Source organism: Haliotis rubra, unplaced genomic scaffold (assembly GCF_003918875.1).
Source record: "Haliotis rubra isolate DU_JTF1 unplaced genomic scaffold, ASM391887v1 Scf1209, whole genome shotgun sequence".
In the NCBI taxonomy this organism is placed as follows: Eukaryota; Metazoa; Mollusca; class Gastropoda; order Lepetellida; family Haliotidae; genus Haliotis; species Haliotis rubra.
In genome coordinates, this window is record NW_025765125.1 from 235344 (window position 1) to 251420 (window position 16077).

General features: G+C 43.2%; 1 long non-coding RNA gene across 1 annotated transcript; it reads left to right on the forward strand.

The window, feature by feature from the left end:
* Positions 1-7818: 7818 nt before the first annotated feature.
* LOC124264847 lies at positions 7819-15869 on the forward strand. The gene is made up of 4 exons (XR_006895273.1): positions 7819-7853; positions 15349-15397; positions 15595-15632; positions 15839-15869. It is a non-coding gene; the product is annotated as an uncharacterized LOC124264847 (long non-coding RNA).
* The last annotated feature ends 208 nt before the right edge of the window (positions 15870-16077 follow it).

Consider the following 16077-nt stretch of genomic DNA (forward strand, 5'->3'; position numbering starts at 1 on the left):
CAAAAACTACTTTCTACTCGTAGTTAAATATGTATTGGAATCATAACCAAAAGGATTTTGCACTGACACAACTTGTAACATACCCATTTCTTCCACGGAAGCCGCAGGTGGGGTCTAAGTCACAATACTGGGCGATAAATTTCTTGCTACATTCACGTGGTAAACGTCCACTCACCAGTATAGATATACTGAAGATAACGTGCGTCTTTATATTTGGTCTTATAATCCTAATTAGTTTATTATTATCATACTTGTATGCATTTTGAAACTAAATGAAAAGCAGACGATCTGCTGATACTTATAGTGAATTTATAACAGAACTGTAATATCTAGACATTTTATAGTTTGCCAATGTGAATCATAATTCGCGACACACATACTAAGTAGTGTACGTTGGATTGTCTCGCATTACACTTCACGGCGAAAACAATGATTCTGTTGAATGCCGCGACAAATAAATAAAAACAAAAAATGCAAATATTAAAATTAAAACAGATTAAAAGTTATAGGAACAATTATCAGGTCACGTTACCTTATTTGAGGAATGTATCCATCCGATATATCCACAAAACTGTTCCCAAATGATGTGTCTTTTAACAGTTTAATATACGAAAAGTGACATATCTTTCAGATATTGGTGTATAGTCTCATTGGTCACCCAAGATAGCACACCTGGACAACTAATTACATAATGTCCGCCTTTCTTTAAAAACAGTAATTTTAGTTAGCCAATAATGGGCAATCAATCAATGTATTGCCGGTTAATCCTTTGAAAGAAGGACGTTGTTTTTACGCAGACACCGACACGGGCAGAGTGTATTCAGTATAGATTAGTAAATCTACATACATGTACATAAACACTACCTTTGACAGTTCCGCTGTGTAAGATAAAGTAATTAATCAATCAGCGTGTTATTATCGGTTAATCCTTTGATTGATGTTTATAATGTTGAATATTTTACTCCAGACACAAGACATGCCAAATGGGAACCTTTGTCGGGTAATCCTAGTGTGTTATACCTGTTATAAATTCATTAACTGACCATCAAGTGAATGATGACAAATAACATGTGTAGGTTTATACCATCTAACACGGGTTACAACAAGGGGAGATATTAATTGCTGTATTGGATGTGAAAATTTATGGGCCGACACTGTTTTGAGAATACAAAGAGATTTTTACATGACATGATTAAATATCGAGGTAAAAAACCCACAGAAATGGGATCAATTTGGATCAGTCATTATACTGACTGACTGACTGACTGACTGAGTTTAGTTTTACGCCACTTTTAGCAATATTCCAGCAATATCAATGGGCGGGGACACCAGAAATGGGTTAACACATTGTGCCCATGGGGAATCGAACCTCGGTCTTCGGCGTGACGAGCCGGAACGTTAACCACTAGGCTACCCCTAATCGCCCCCAGTCATTATACAAAATGGGGCCTAACGACACCAATCGATTTGGACAGAATCGTCTATGAAACAAGTTGTAACCGGAAACTAGGGCAAAGCAGGAGACAAAATTGAATTGACAGTAGATTGTGAGAACATATAGCTTTCATTTTCCACAACAATTGTCACGATTTCCAGGTTTATACAAGCCTGTAAACAAGATAATTTTTACTCCCCTAAAATGTAGATGAATTCTGCATCAGCCCTCAACGCTATTCCTCATATGACGCCACACAGACGCGCCGCTCTGATTGGTTGAAATTTCGTTCAAGGGTGAGAATTGTGCACTGTTGTCTAAAAGGTCGATTTAAGTCAATTAAAGGTCGAAATGAGTAGTTTTAATGACGGGGTTTCATTTATAACGATGCCAGTTAGTGATTTATGTATTTGTCCCTCGTGAGGGGGTATATGTGATCTTTAACCACTTTATTCAATTCACTCTTTTCAATGAAACTTTGTCTATCGATGTATGACATTGGTCCAGCTGCCATAAGCATGTTGTTTGAACCATTATATCCAGTTACTCTTTCGATGAAACTAAGCTTTCGATAGATGACATTGCTCATGTTGCCATAAACAGTTTGTTTTCACCGAAGTAAGAAGTGCTTAAAGGACATATTATGTATGACATGTATGATTTGCTACAACAAAAAAGAAGTGGAATAAAATAAAAAAACAAAAAACATTCTAATACTACCATAATTGGACACAGGCATACCACATCACATACATGATAAAAAGCTTCATAAACATCATTATTCAGATAGCTGCCTGTCTAGGAGATTTTGCAACTTACTAAATTTCCTCACAATGTTCAATCTTTACCTTTTTAACATAACATAATATCATATGTTTTGTAATCTTATTTACAAAAAGATATATGCATATATGATTATGTATTTAATTAGATAAGCATACTTGGCAGTAGAGAAATATTTCAAATGTTGAACATGGTGTCAGTGCGGTGACTGAGGTGCAAGTGAGGGTTAAGTAGCATGCAATCTAAAAAGAATAATAGGGTCAGCCACTCAACCAGAACATTTCCAACCTGGCTCAAACAAAGGGAATGATAGGGTAGTGGCTGACCCAAGCAAAACCAAGGTAAAATTTTTGAAGGTGTTGTGTCGCACCCGGGTAATGCAAACATATTGCAAATGCCGATATCAATACTAATAAGTAATAACTAATTACTAATACTGATATTATACATACCATATATACCCATGTACTTTATAACTAATACTCAATAATTATATATGCTATACATTATTAATATATATTGTTCTTATAACTAATACCACTTAGTGTTCACTGGTCACGGGCATTTTGATACTCGATGCTTGCCCCTGTCTCCATCTCGGGCTGCCAGAGGAACATAAACAAAACATCGAGGGTACATCAACCCACGGGCCGGAGGGACCAGTGAACAAACGTATTTATCTTACCGAACACCTTAAAGTCCAAACTGGAACATAGGAAGTCTAATAATAGGCAAGATGGAAAAAGAGGCTTTTAATGATCTGAGTTCAAACATTCAACATCTATGATGTGAGGGCAGGTTGTTCCAGTGACTGGCGGCTAAGTGTTGGAATGATCTTTTCCTATTGGATGAGAGTCGAACTTTAGGAATGATAAGTAGCTGGTGAATCTTGGGATCGTAATGGTCGGGTTGGATGCACTCACAGAGAAGACTAGAGAGGTATTCAGGTGTTTGTCCATGTAGAGTTATAAAAGTCAATCCGAATTTGACAGGCAACAGTGTAGAGACATCAGTGAAGGTGCGTGATATAAAAGGTGGTGGTAGTACTCAACAGTGGTCAAGTTTGAAAAATAGGCCCATTATGAGTATCCAGGGTGATCTTCACACAACTATTGGTCTTCTTCTCAAGTGAAAAAGTAATGTCAGACGTGTATAATCTGTATAGGTTGACATCACAACGCAACTAGCCGGTGCGTTAGTGGCAGACAGACAGACAGACAGACAGAGAAGCTTTATTTCTCAACAAACCAACGGTGGTACATGAGAGAATACATAAATACATAGGTAAAGAAATATATACATAGAAAGTGGCTGGACATGGTGGACTCTTCAATATTGACCGCTGTCGGGACGACATCAAGATCTTTACCTTTGTACAAATATATCGCTATAGTTGTAGAGGATATACCCCCATCAACGTTACTATCGGTTGTAACAGACTTTCTCTGACGCAACATGACATAGCTGCTTCTCAGGAACTCTCCTTAAAATAACATGACTTTGATGAAGTTCAATGGACGCCTACCACAGGAACTGAAACGGCCGACAACGCTAGCTCAGTTGGGAAAATCTTCGCAGACATATGGGTCTACCGTTCTATATTTTTTCTATGTCATCAGATGTCTTTAATATCCGGGTTAGAATGAACCTTCAGTAACCCATGCTTGTCGTAAGAGGCGACTAACAGGATCGGTGGTCAGGCTCGCTGACTGGTTGACACATGTCATCGTATCCCAGTTGCGTAGATCGGTGGTCATGATGTTGATCACTGGATTTTCTGGTCAAGACTCGACTATATTTAGCCCTTATTTAGACTATATTTCGATACTGGCGCTCTGTAATGAAATGTTTGGTTGAGTCCCCGATGTGGAAACTGTGCTGGCTGATCGGGTTAAATACGGTGGCTGACTTTGTGTGCTGGCGATTAGGTGTCTGACTCTGAGGGTGTCCGGATGGGACTCAACCAGTCAAAAGTACCAGAATCTGTACTTTGCTGGGAAAGGGTAATCCCAAATATATCATATGTTAATTCCATTACAATGATCTGAAATAATCATTCGTAGTGGTTTTTTTAGCTCCTTCATTTGCGCTGTGTACTCTCGGTAAAGGAGGAGGAAAACAAGGTAGGTGTCCATCAGAATATATCCATATTATACGTGTACTTAAGCCTCGAAAATTCTGTTCCATCTGAGTTGGTTGGCGGACGCGAAACGTGGATGTTTGCCTGAAGACTTAGGTCGCATACAAGCGCCTTTGGGACCACAGGAACTGTCTTATTTTTAAAGAATACAGGAACTGTTTCACTTTTCTAAAAAAAGTTAATTAAGTTATTGGAAAAACTGTTCAGCCACGTGTTTTGAGGCATTGCAGGAAAAATAGGAGCTGCAGTGATGGAGACCTTCGGCGATTAAAAGCAATCATTGTCAAGGTCGTCAGTTGTATGTTTAAATGTAGGGTTGTTATCCATACCAACATCATATAAAAAGATCGGTGATGCATGTTGTTTTAAGATATGCTACATTGTAAAACTGTGTTAGCATATTATATGAAACATTCAAGAAGTTGATAACTATTTTAAAATGTTTTTCTTACCAACAGATAGAATAGAAAGTGTTCGCAGTCTGGAGTTCAAGGTAAGTCATATACACCAAATTCTGTGACATTATAGAGGTTATGCTCTGTTCACACAGACGGGGACGTATAATACCTCTGGGATGCATTGTATTTTATAACATTATGCTTCTTTGTATTGCACATATGCATGTCCATGATCTGTCAGAAGGGGAACAAAGTTCAATAATCCAAAGTTTTTCTCAACGACGTTACGTTTCATGCTTACAATCTCATGTCAAGTTTTTGTACATTCTTTCCATGAGACTTTTTAGTAACTGGCAAGGCAAATAATGAGAAATGGAAAATATGTCTGATTTAGATTCAGTGCAGAGTACCGTCAACAAAGTACATATTTCAGTTCTTTACTATCTCCTATTGAACATAGATCTAGGAAATATACTGAGTCAAAAAGAAACTTCACAAAATGTAATTTGAAAAATAATGAATAATTTTTCTCTGATGATACATCTATGTATCCGAAATGGGATCCCTATCTTTCGACTCTAGAAAACGTAAGCAAAACCCACTCAAACCCATCCATTCGTCGCGCAAATGACGTTAGTGCCAAATCAGGTTTTGCACGCAGTCGATCACGTGATCTTCGCATCGAAGTTTTCTTCATATGCACGTGTTTGCAATTGGCCTCAAGAATTGAAAAACACTTTTAAACCACAGTTCTAACGGTAATTTGAAATGCCACGATTGTCAAATGTGCAACGGAACGCCGTTGGCATGTTGCAAGCGGAAGATCAGTTATTGACGTCGCAAGAGCAATGGGATGCAGCCGTCGTACTGTGTATGACTTTGCGAGGTCGTCTTTACAACAAACTGGCACCAATTCTGATCGCCCAAGGTCGGGTCGTCCACGTGACGTCACGAGCAGAAGACCGTCAATCGTCCTACGTCACCTACGTGACAGATTTCTGCCGGCTACAATGAACCAGGGCTGAGATGTTTAGAGGTCGACTGTCCTCACAGACCATTCGAAATCGGTTGCGGGCTGCCAATCTCCATTCTCGACGTCCATATCGTGGGCCAATATTGACGCCGTTTCATCAACGTCAACGTCTGCTGTGGGCCCAACGTCACTCCGATGGACCCAGAGAGACTGGAATCGAGTCGTCCTTTAGCGATGAATCCAGGTTTACCCTCAGATTCGCGGACGGCAGGCATAGAGTCTGGAGACGACGTCGTGAACGGTATGCCCAATGTTGTGTACAGGGAAGTCGACAGATTCGGGGGCGGAAGTTGCATGGTGTGGGTGCTTTCTGTGGGAACAACCGTTCCCGACTTCTGGTCATCCGTGGAAACCTCCTCACAGCTGCTGCTTACCGCGACCAGGTGCTCACCCCTGAACTTCGTTCCTTTCATGGCGGCTCATGGCCCAGGTCTACAGTTCCAGCATGATAATGCTCGGCCGCATACCGCGATGTTGACATCGAAATTTCCTTCAAAACGCTGAATCAACGTCATGGACTGGCCATCGAGGTCCCCTGACCTTAATCCAATAGGAGCACGTTTTGGGATGCACTGGGAGAAGGCTTCGTGGTCTTAGGAACCAACTTTCAGAATTTGCAGGAACTTGGCGCTGCCTTGCAAGAGCAATGGCGCAGAATCCCCAACCACGTGTTCACAAGCATCAGGCAGTCGATGAGGAGACGGTGTTTGGCAGTGGTGAATGCGGGCGGCCATACACGATATTGAACTGAGAAATTTCGCATTTTATTCTTGTGACTTGACATTCTTGTATACCCATGTTTTGGAACGGCGGTGTAGCCTAATGGAACTGATTATGGCACTGTCAGTGTATCGAGTACATCACACAGATCTCAGCAATGAAATAATAACAATTTAACCATCTTACCATCTCTTGTTCTTTTTATAGTGCCCCCGAAGAAAGAATGTGAAGTTTCTTTTTGACTCAGTATATATGCATTATACCACCCCGGTTCAAGCCGGACACCGTGTAAGAACAAGCGATACCGTTTATCGGATGGCCCAATGGTCAGCTGATGTTTGCTTCACGTTAAGTCAAACGGTGTAGAAGCACAACAAAAACGCATGGTATGACAAAAACGCATGGTAGACCAAACGCATGGTAGACCAAACGTACGGTAGGACCAAACGCATGGTAGGACCAAAACGGTAGCCGCTACCCCAATTGGCTCAAAGACTAAGGATATTCATGCAGCATTACGAATCTACTGACGTTATGAATCGAATGTTTTATTACAAACATTTTGAAGTGCAGACGTTTGACTGGTAATTCTCAGCATGGTTCCGAGTTCCGAGTTCGAGTTTTAATATCATTGCCGATGTTCATCTCACATTTTATTTATAGAAACTGGATGCTATACTGATATTAATCGACAAGAGACTCATGCCAACTATGTGATTTTAAACACTCGTAGATGATGAGTACCATTTCTTATTGTTTGTCAGCTGTTCTGCACCCCAGAAGAAAATATTTCTACTAAACTACTTTTATAGATATCCAAACGTTATCACCTTTACACCATTACGAACAAGTACACAAACAGTTTATCGCAGAATTGATCAATTTTATATTCTATGCAAATACATACAGGCAAAATATTATTTAAAACCTAGATGTTACTGCTCGGGGTGACTATGAGTATGTTTTATGTAAATTGTTGCGGCTCATGAATTAAAGAAGGCCTAAGCGTCCATTACATGGTTGTCCGCCCACCAACGTACTGGCAATGGATACATATCCCACATAATGCATTTTCATACGATTATCCTAAACAAACTGAAAGTTGCTGAAGGTACCGATGCAGGCCGTTAACTATTATTACGTCCGGAATTTCAGGATTAACAACTCAAAGAAGAAGCGGAAAACCTCCGAAAAACAAAACATACGGTATACGCGTTTTTATCATAATGAACGTGGTTTGAAAGTATCTGCACTGAAGCGTTGCATATGAGAAACTTACTGGACGAACAGGTTATATTTTCTTCGTGATTAAACGTGAGGAATATTACAAACATCGAGAGGAAGGTAAAATATCATTTTACCTGAAAGAAACGACAGAATGAAGAAAGTCTTAAGACATTCTAGATTTAGCAGAACCAGCGTAGACATACAAATACCGCGGTCTTAGATCATCACGGAAACACAGCAGCTGTGAAACATCATGTAAATAGCCATCTTTTAAAATTTGTTTGCTCATTAGATTTTCTTTGCTGATGCAGTTGTTTATTTTTAAACGTGAAGTCAAATTCTTATAACACTGCAACTTTTTTGACCATGACCTTTAAAGCACGTATGTTATGGACAAGTGGCTTTCTTTATCGCCCAAGTCGATTTTACCAGCGTCCGTCGCCCTTGGCTAGTTCCTTCCCAAAGAAAACTCATTACGAACTCATTATAACAACCGTAAGATCCGTGTTAGAATTGATCTTCATTAACCTACGCCTGTCGTAAGATAAGGCGACTAACGGATCGGGCTATGGTCAGGTTCACTGACTGGGTTTATCATTACGTCAATGCATCTACTGTGCAGATCGACGATCAAGTTGGTCGAGACTCGATTATTTACAAACTGCGTTAAACAACAAACCAACCGAAGAAACAACGCCGTACCATAGATGGTTTGGTGAAAGCTGAGTTTGGCAATACGTGACACATCTAAATCCGTTGCTAGGACCATTATAGCTTGGCAGCATGAAAATGCATGTGAATGCGTTTCTTTTGTAAATATCTCTCTTCATCCAACGACCCAATCGATCTCAAACTGCAAGTGGATGCTTTCGGTCAGGATTAAACGACCACATTGTAAATCACCAATTTTATGCATTTGTATGAAAGAATCTGTTCATGTAACTGTCAACAAAATAAAACAGCAGAACGCAGAATGCTTTGTTTATGGTTTCGCCAATGACCCAACAGCGGGCAGCGTTGACTGAAAGTTTTATACCCGGTCATAGTTTGTCGATCCGGCAGCTTAGGGCTCAGCTCGCTGATCCCCAGCCAGGCGCATTAGACAGCTCGCTCATCATGTCCCCTGATCAGCAGTTAACCTTGTATCGAAAATAAATAATTGTATCAGCCAGAAATGAAGATGAAGCCAGTTCATGTGGACGTTGAACGTGCAGCACCAATTCCTTCTTCTTCTCAAGCTCCGCCAACACCACAATCTGAGCAGCACCAATTCCTTCTTCTTTCCTCAAGCTGTGCCAGCACCACCAAATCTAGAGGCAGCACCAATTCTTCTTCTTCTCAAGCTGTGCCAACACCACAATCTGAGCAGCCAACCTTCTTCTTCTCTCGCCCGGGCCAACACCACAATCTGAGCAGCACCAATCTCTTCTCTTTCCCCAAGCTGTTGCCAACACCACAATCTGAGCAGCACCAATTCCTTCTTCTTTCTCGCTGTGCCAACACCACAATCTGAGCAGCACCAACCCTTCTTCTTTCCTCGTTGTGCCCACCACAATCTGAGCAGCACCAATTCTTCTTCTTCCTCAGCCGTGCCAACACCACAATCTCAAGAGCCAGCACCACAATCCTTTCTTCTTCTGAGCGAGCACCAATTCCTTTCCGCCGTGCCAACACCACAACTGAGCAGCACCAGCTTCGCCGTGCCAACACCACAATCCGAGCAGCACCAATTCTTCCTTCTTCTTCCCACAACTGTGCCAACACCACAATCTCCGCCAGCACCAATTCCTTCTTCTTCTCTCGCTCGTGCCAACACCACAATCTGGAGCAGCACCAACCTTCTTCTTCTCGCCGTGCCAACACCACAATCTGAGCAGCACCACCTTCTTCTTCTCAAGCCCGCCAACACCACAATCTGAGCAGCACCAATTCCCTTCTTCTTCTCAAGCTGTGCCAACACCACAATCTGAGCAGCACCACCTTCTTCTTCTCAAGCTGTGCCAACACCACAACCTGAGCAGCACCACCTTCTTCTTTCTCGCTCTGTGCCAACACCACAATCTGAGCAGCACCAATTCCTTCTTTCTCAAGCTGTGCCAACACCACAATCTGAGCAGCACCAATTCCTTCTTCTTTCTCGCTGTGCCAACACCACAATCTGAGCAGCACCATTCCTTCTTCCTTCTCAAGCTCCGCCAACACCACAATCTCCGCCAACACCACAATCGGAGCAGCACCTCCTTCTTTTCTCGCCGTGCCAACACCACAATCCTGAGCAGCACCAATTTTTCTTCTTGCCACACCACAATCTCAGCACCCACCTCTTCTTTCTCTGTGCCAACACCACAATCTGACAGCACCAATTCTTCTTCTTCTCAAGCTGTGCCAACACCACAATCTGAGCAGCACCACCTTTTCTTCTTCTCACGCCCGCCAACACCACAATCCGAGCAGCACCAATTCCTTCTTCGCTGTGCCAACACCACAATCTGAGCAGCACCAATTTCTCAAGCTGTGCCAACACCACAATCTGAGCAGCACCAATTCCTTCTTCTTCTCAAGCTGTGCCAACACCACAATCTGAGCAGCACCACCTTTCTTCTTTCCTCGCTGTGCCAACACCACAATCTGAGCAGCACCAATTCTTCTTCTTCTCAAGCTCCGCCAACACCACAATCTGAGCAGCAGCAATTCCTTCTTCTTCTCAAGTCTGCCAACACTGTATCTGGCAGCAGCACCAATTCTTCTTCTCCAACACCACAATCTGAGCAGCACCACCAATTTCTTCTTCTCCCGCTGTGCCAACACCACAATCTGAGCAGCACCAATCTACAGCAGCGCAATTCCTCTTTCTTCTCAAGCCGTGCCAACACCACAATCTGAGCAGCACCAATTCCTTTCTTCTTTCAATCTCTTCTTCTTCTCTGCTCGTAGCCAACACCACAATCTGAGCAGCACCAATTGCCAACACCACAATTCTTCTTTTCCTCAAGCCCGCCAACACCACAATCTGAGCAGCACCAATTCTTCTTCTTTCAAGCCCGCCAACACCACAATCTGAGCAGCACCAATTCCTTCTTCTTTCTCGCTGTGCCAACACCACAATCTGAGCAGCACCAATTCTTCTTCTTCTGCTTCCGCCAACACCACAATCTGAGCAGCACCACTCCTTCTTCTTTCCTGCTGTGCCAACACCACAATCTGAGCAGCACCAATTCTTCTTTTCTCAAGCTGTGCCAACACCACAATCTGAGCAGCACCACTCCTTCTTTTCCTCGTCTGCCAACACCACAATCTGAGCAGCAACGACCACCTCTTCTTCTCGTTGTGCCAACACCACAATCTGAGCAGCAATTCCTTCTTTCTCTCTCGCTGTGCCAACACCACAATCTGAGCAGCACCAATTCCTTCTTCTTCTCAAGCTGTGCCAACACCACAATCTGAGCAGCACCACCTTTTCTTTCGCTGTGCCACTACCACAATCCTGAGCAGCACCAGTTCCTTTCTTCTTCAAGCTCCGCCAACACCACAATCTGAGCAGCACAATTCAATTCTTCTTCTGAGCAGCAAGCTGTGCCAACACCACAATCCGAGCAGCACCAATTCTTCTTCTTCCTCAAGCCCGCCAACACCACAATCTGAGCAGCACCAATTCTTTCTTCTTCTCAAGTTGTGCCAACACCACAATCCGAGCAGCACCAATTCCTGCTTCTTCTCTCGCTCGTGCCAACACCACAATCTGAGCAGCACCACCTTCCTTCTTCTTCGCTGCTGTGCCAACACCACAATCTGAGCAGCACCAATTCTTCTTCCTCGCTTCTGCCAACACCCACAATCTGAGCAGCACCACCCTTTCTTCTCCTCAAGCTGTGCCACCACAATCTGAGCAGCACCACTTTTCTTTCTGGCTGTTGCCAACACCACAATCTGGGCAGCACCCAGTTCCTTCTTCTTCTCAAGCTGTGCCAACAGCACAATCTGAGCAGCGCCAATTCCTGCTTCTTCTCAAGCTCCCGCCAACACCACAATCTGAGCAGCACCACCTTCCTTCTTTCTCGCCGTGCCAACACCACAATCTGAGCAGCACCAGATTTCTTCTTCTTCTCCTGCTGTGCCAACACCACAATCTGAGCAGCACCAATTCCTTCTTCTTCTCCAAGCTGTTGCCACCACCAATCCTGAGCAGCACCAATTCCTTCTTCTTCTCAAGCTCCGCCAACACCACAATCTGAGCAGCATCTCAATTCCTTCTTCTTCTCAGGCTCCGCCAACCCACCACAATCTGAGCAGCACCAATTCCTTCTTCCTTCAAGCTCCCTAACCCTACTAATCTGAGCAGTAACTTCCTTTCTTCTTTCTCAAGCTGTGCTAACACCACAATCTGAGAGCAGCACCAATTTCTTCTTCTTCTCAGGCTGTGCCAACACCTCACAATCTGAGCAGCACCAATTCCTTCTTCTTCTTCTCGCTCCGCCAACACCACAATCTGAGCAGCAACAATTCTTCTTCTTTCTCAAGCTGTGCCAACACCACAATCTGAGCAGCACCAATTCCTTCTTCTTCTCGTTGTGCCAACACCACAATCTGAGCAGCACCAATTCCTTCTTCTTTCTCTGCTGTGCCAACACCACAATCTGAGCACCACCTCTTCTTCTTCTCCTCAAGCCCGCTAACACCACAATCTGAGCAGCACCAATTCCTTCTTCTTTCCTCGAAGCTGTGCCAACACCACAATCTGAGCAGCACCAATTCCCTCTCAAGCCCGCCAACACCACAACTACAGCACCACCCTTCTTCTCAAGCGCCGTGCCAACACCACAATCTGAAAGCAGCAGCAATTCTTCTTCTTTTTCTCAAGCTGTGCCAACACCACAATCTGGAGCAGCACCATTCTTCTTCTTTCTTCAAGCATCCGCCAACACCACAATCTGAGCAGCAACAATTCCTTCTTCTTTCTCAAGCTGTGCCAACACCACAATCTGAGCAGCACCACCTTCTTCCTGCCAGCCAACACCACACCCGAGCAGCAGCAATTCCTTCTTCTCAAGCTGTGCCAACACCACAATCTGAGCAGCACCAATTCCTTCTTCTTCTCAAGCTGTGCCAACACCACAATCTGAGCAGCACCAATTCTTCTTCTTTCAAGCTGTCTGAGCCAGCAACAATTCCTTCTTCTTCTCAAGCTGTGCCAACACCACAATCTGAGCAGCACCAATTGCTTCTTCTTCTCAAGCTGTGCCAACACCACAATCTGAGCAGCACCAATTGCTTTCTTCTTTTCCTCAAGCTGTGCCAACACCACAATCTGAGCAGCGCCACCTTGCTCTTGCAAAGCCTCTTCTCAAGCCGTGCCAACACCACAATCTGAGCAGCAGCAATTCCTTCTTTTCTTCTCAAGCCTGCTGCCAATGTGAGCAACACCATTCTTCTTCTCAAGCCTGAGCAGCACCACCTCTTCTCTTTCTTCTCAAGCTGTCAAGCCCAACACCACAATCTGAGCAGCAATCGACCTTCGCTTCTTCTTCTCAAGCTGTGCCAACACCACAATCTGAGCAGCACCACCCTCTTCAAAGCTTCTTCTCAAGCTGGGCAGACACACCACAATCTGAGCAGCGCCAATTCCTTGCTCTTTGAACAAAGCCTTCTCAAGCTGCGCCAACACTTCACAATCTGAGCAGCACCAATTCTTCTTCTGCCAACACCACAATCTGAACAAAGCCTCTTCTCAAGCCGTTGCAACTTCACTGTCTGTGCAGCGACAATTCCTACTTCTGGACAAAGACTCTTCTCAAGCTGTAACCAACAACAACTTTTCACCACAATCTTCTCAAGCGTGCCAATTCCTTCCTAATAACTTCCGGACAAAGACTCTATTCAAGCTGTGATACAACACCACAATCTGAGCAGCGCCAATTCCTTCTTCTGGGCAAAGCAGCGCCACCTTCTTCTTCTGGGCACAAGGTGTCCAGGAGTCATCTTGATGGAAGCACTGGCAGCAGGGACAACTTATCATCAGAACACAGCGCCACATCAGTAAAGTGCTTCTCACATCTTGGTATTCTGACCTGAACGTTCAAACTAAAGTACATGAAGCCTCACCAAAAACATCCAAACACATCCTACAAACAATTCAACAAGGACAAACACAAGGCATAACTGACCACCTGTTAATGTTGAGACATAACTGACCACTCCTGTTAATGTTGAGACATAATTGATCTCATGTTAATGTTGAGACATAATTGATCTCATGTTAATGTTGAGACATAATTGATCTCCTAAACATTATCAATGCAATGTTGATCTCCAAATAAAGTGAAACTGGCAATTGCCCAGCCACCCACTCACTAAAGACCGAAGATGACATTAAGGACAAATCGCCTACACACTCCCTCACTTGATAGACTGACGCTAACATTCAAGTAATAAAATCTCACGTACCCACTCACTCACTAAATATACTGAAGATGACCAACCAACCTATCCACCCACTCACTAAATTAAGGTCACCTCACCCACTCACTCACTCATTCACTCACTCACTTGATAGACTGAGGGTAACTTTCAAGTAATAACATCTCACGCACCCACTCACTCACTAAATATACTGAAGATGACATTAAAGTCAACCCACCCACTCACTCACTAAATATACTGAAGGTGACATTAAAGTCAACCCACCCACTCACTCACTCACTAGATACACTGAAGATGGTATTAAAGTGAACTCTCCCACCCACTCATTAGATCAATTGAAGATGACATTGAAGTCAACCCACTCACTCACTCACTAAATATACTGAAGGTGACATTATCAAAGCTGGTAGTCACTGCCATGTGTATATTTCCATGATGGATTCCTTGTTTATGATACACGTTTGCACTTTCTTAGGAAATATCCAAATGTTACCTTTAGGAACAGCTTACTCTTTCACATGTACAACTATTTTTTAAATGCAAAGATCACATATACCTAATTGTGGGAAGGTCGCCGGCCTATGCAGAGCTCCGGAATGCTCCACACGGATCCCCCGGAGCCGGGCCAATCTGAGCACGTGTGGTGGGTCCGGCATCCTGATGACCTATGCTGCTCAACCCATTCAGACCATCATTTATACCCCGGACCAGGCATGTCAAAAATCAGGGTGACTGAATGTAACCCGTTCGGTGCCTGCTCGATGCTTGCCCACCACTATGGTTGTCACCTTCCGACTTAGTTTAATCCCACGGTCTTAGAACGGGAACGATCCGAATACTGATCTATTCCCGGCAGGCAACCTTTCTGTTATCCTCCGGTGACCATACCACCCCAACACACTGAAAACATCGTCCGATTCCCTGGTGGTCTGGCAGGTGCCTGTAGGGTCACCGGTGGGTTGCCGGATGTGCCACAGATCCCTTACTGATGTGAGTGTGGCCCATCGGTCGCCGTAAGAATATAACTCTGAGTTATTTACTTCCAATTTATCTACGATGTGCCAAAGGGGTTAAAAACATAGCCGATGCCCAGGGATAATCGTCCTTTGACTGCAGGTGCTGAGAACGTGTTTGTACCTTACCTGCACACAGTGTATTCCAAATTTCTAAGTGACAGACCACTTTGTGGTTCCAGATACGTAAACTGATGTCAGACGTTGAACACAAGAAAGACGAAATAGCAGGTGAGCAGCACAGTACATGATAATTTGTCAGTTGTGTAAAAAAAATAATTAGAATAATGATTATGCAAGTCCACCCTTTACCCGTTTCTATGTTTTGTTATCTAAATGTATTCTTAAATGTTTGAATGAAACATTTGCATAGACACTAAAATAACCTGTACTAATAAGCTGACTGCAGTACTTGTTATTTTATACAGAGTTGGAGAGAAACATTATACCTGGACTAAAGAAACAGGTAATTAATGAATGCCAGCATGCTATTTTAATATACCTTTACAACATGATTATACAGAGTACAAATAGAGTACTGAGGGAACAACTGTTAATTAAATCACATTGCTTAATTGTTTGTTTACAGAGTGATTCCCGGTTAAATGCATTATGTAACTGTATGATGTAATACAACTGTGATTTCTCTGAGCGGTAGTGTTATATTTACAGATTGAAGAAACTCAAATACGGCTGAAAATACCTCAAAGAAGCAGTTGACTTGTAGGTTGAATAACTATTTGATAAGATGAATGCTAAATAGTCCAGGCCAAGAATAATCGGTTATCAGTCATTAGTTGTCCCAGTTTTCACGGGATGCCTAGGGCAGCTATTCTAGCAATGCTTATCACTATGACAAGTGACACGTATATTTGAATTTAAGGCCATTATGGCCCCATAGTGCAGCATAT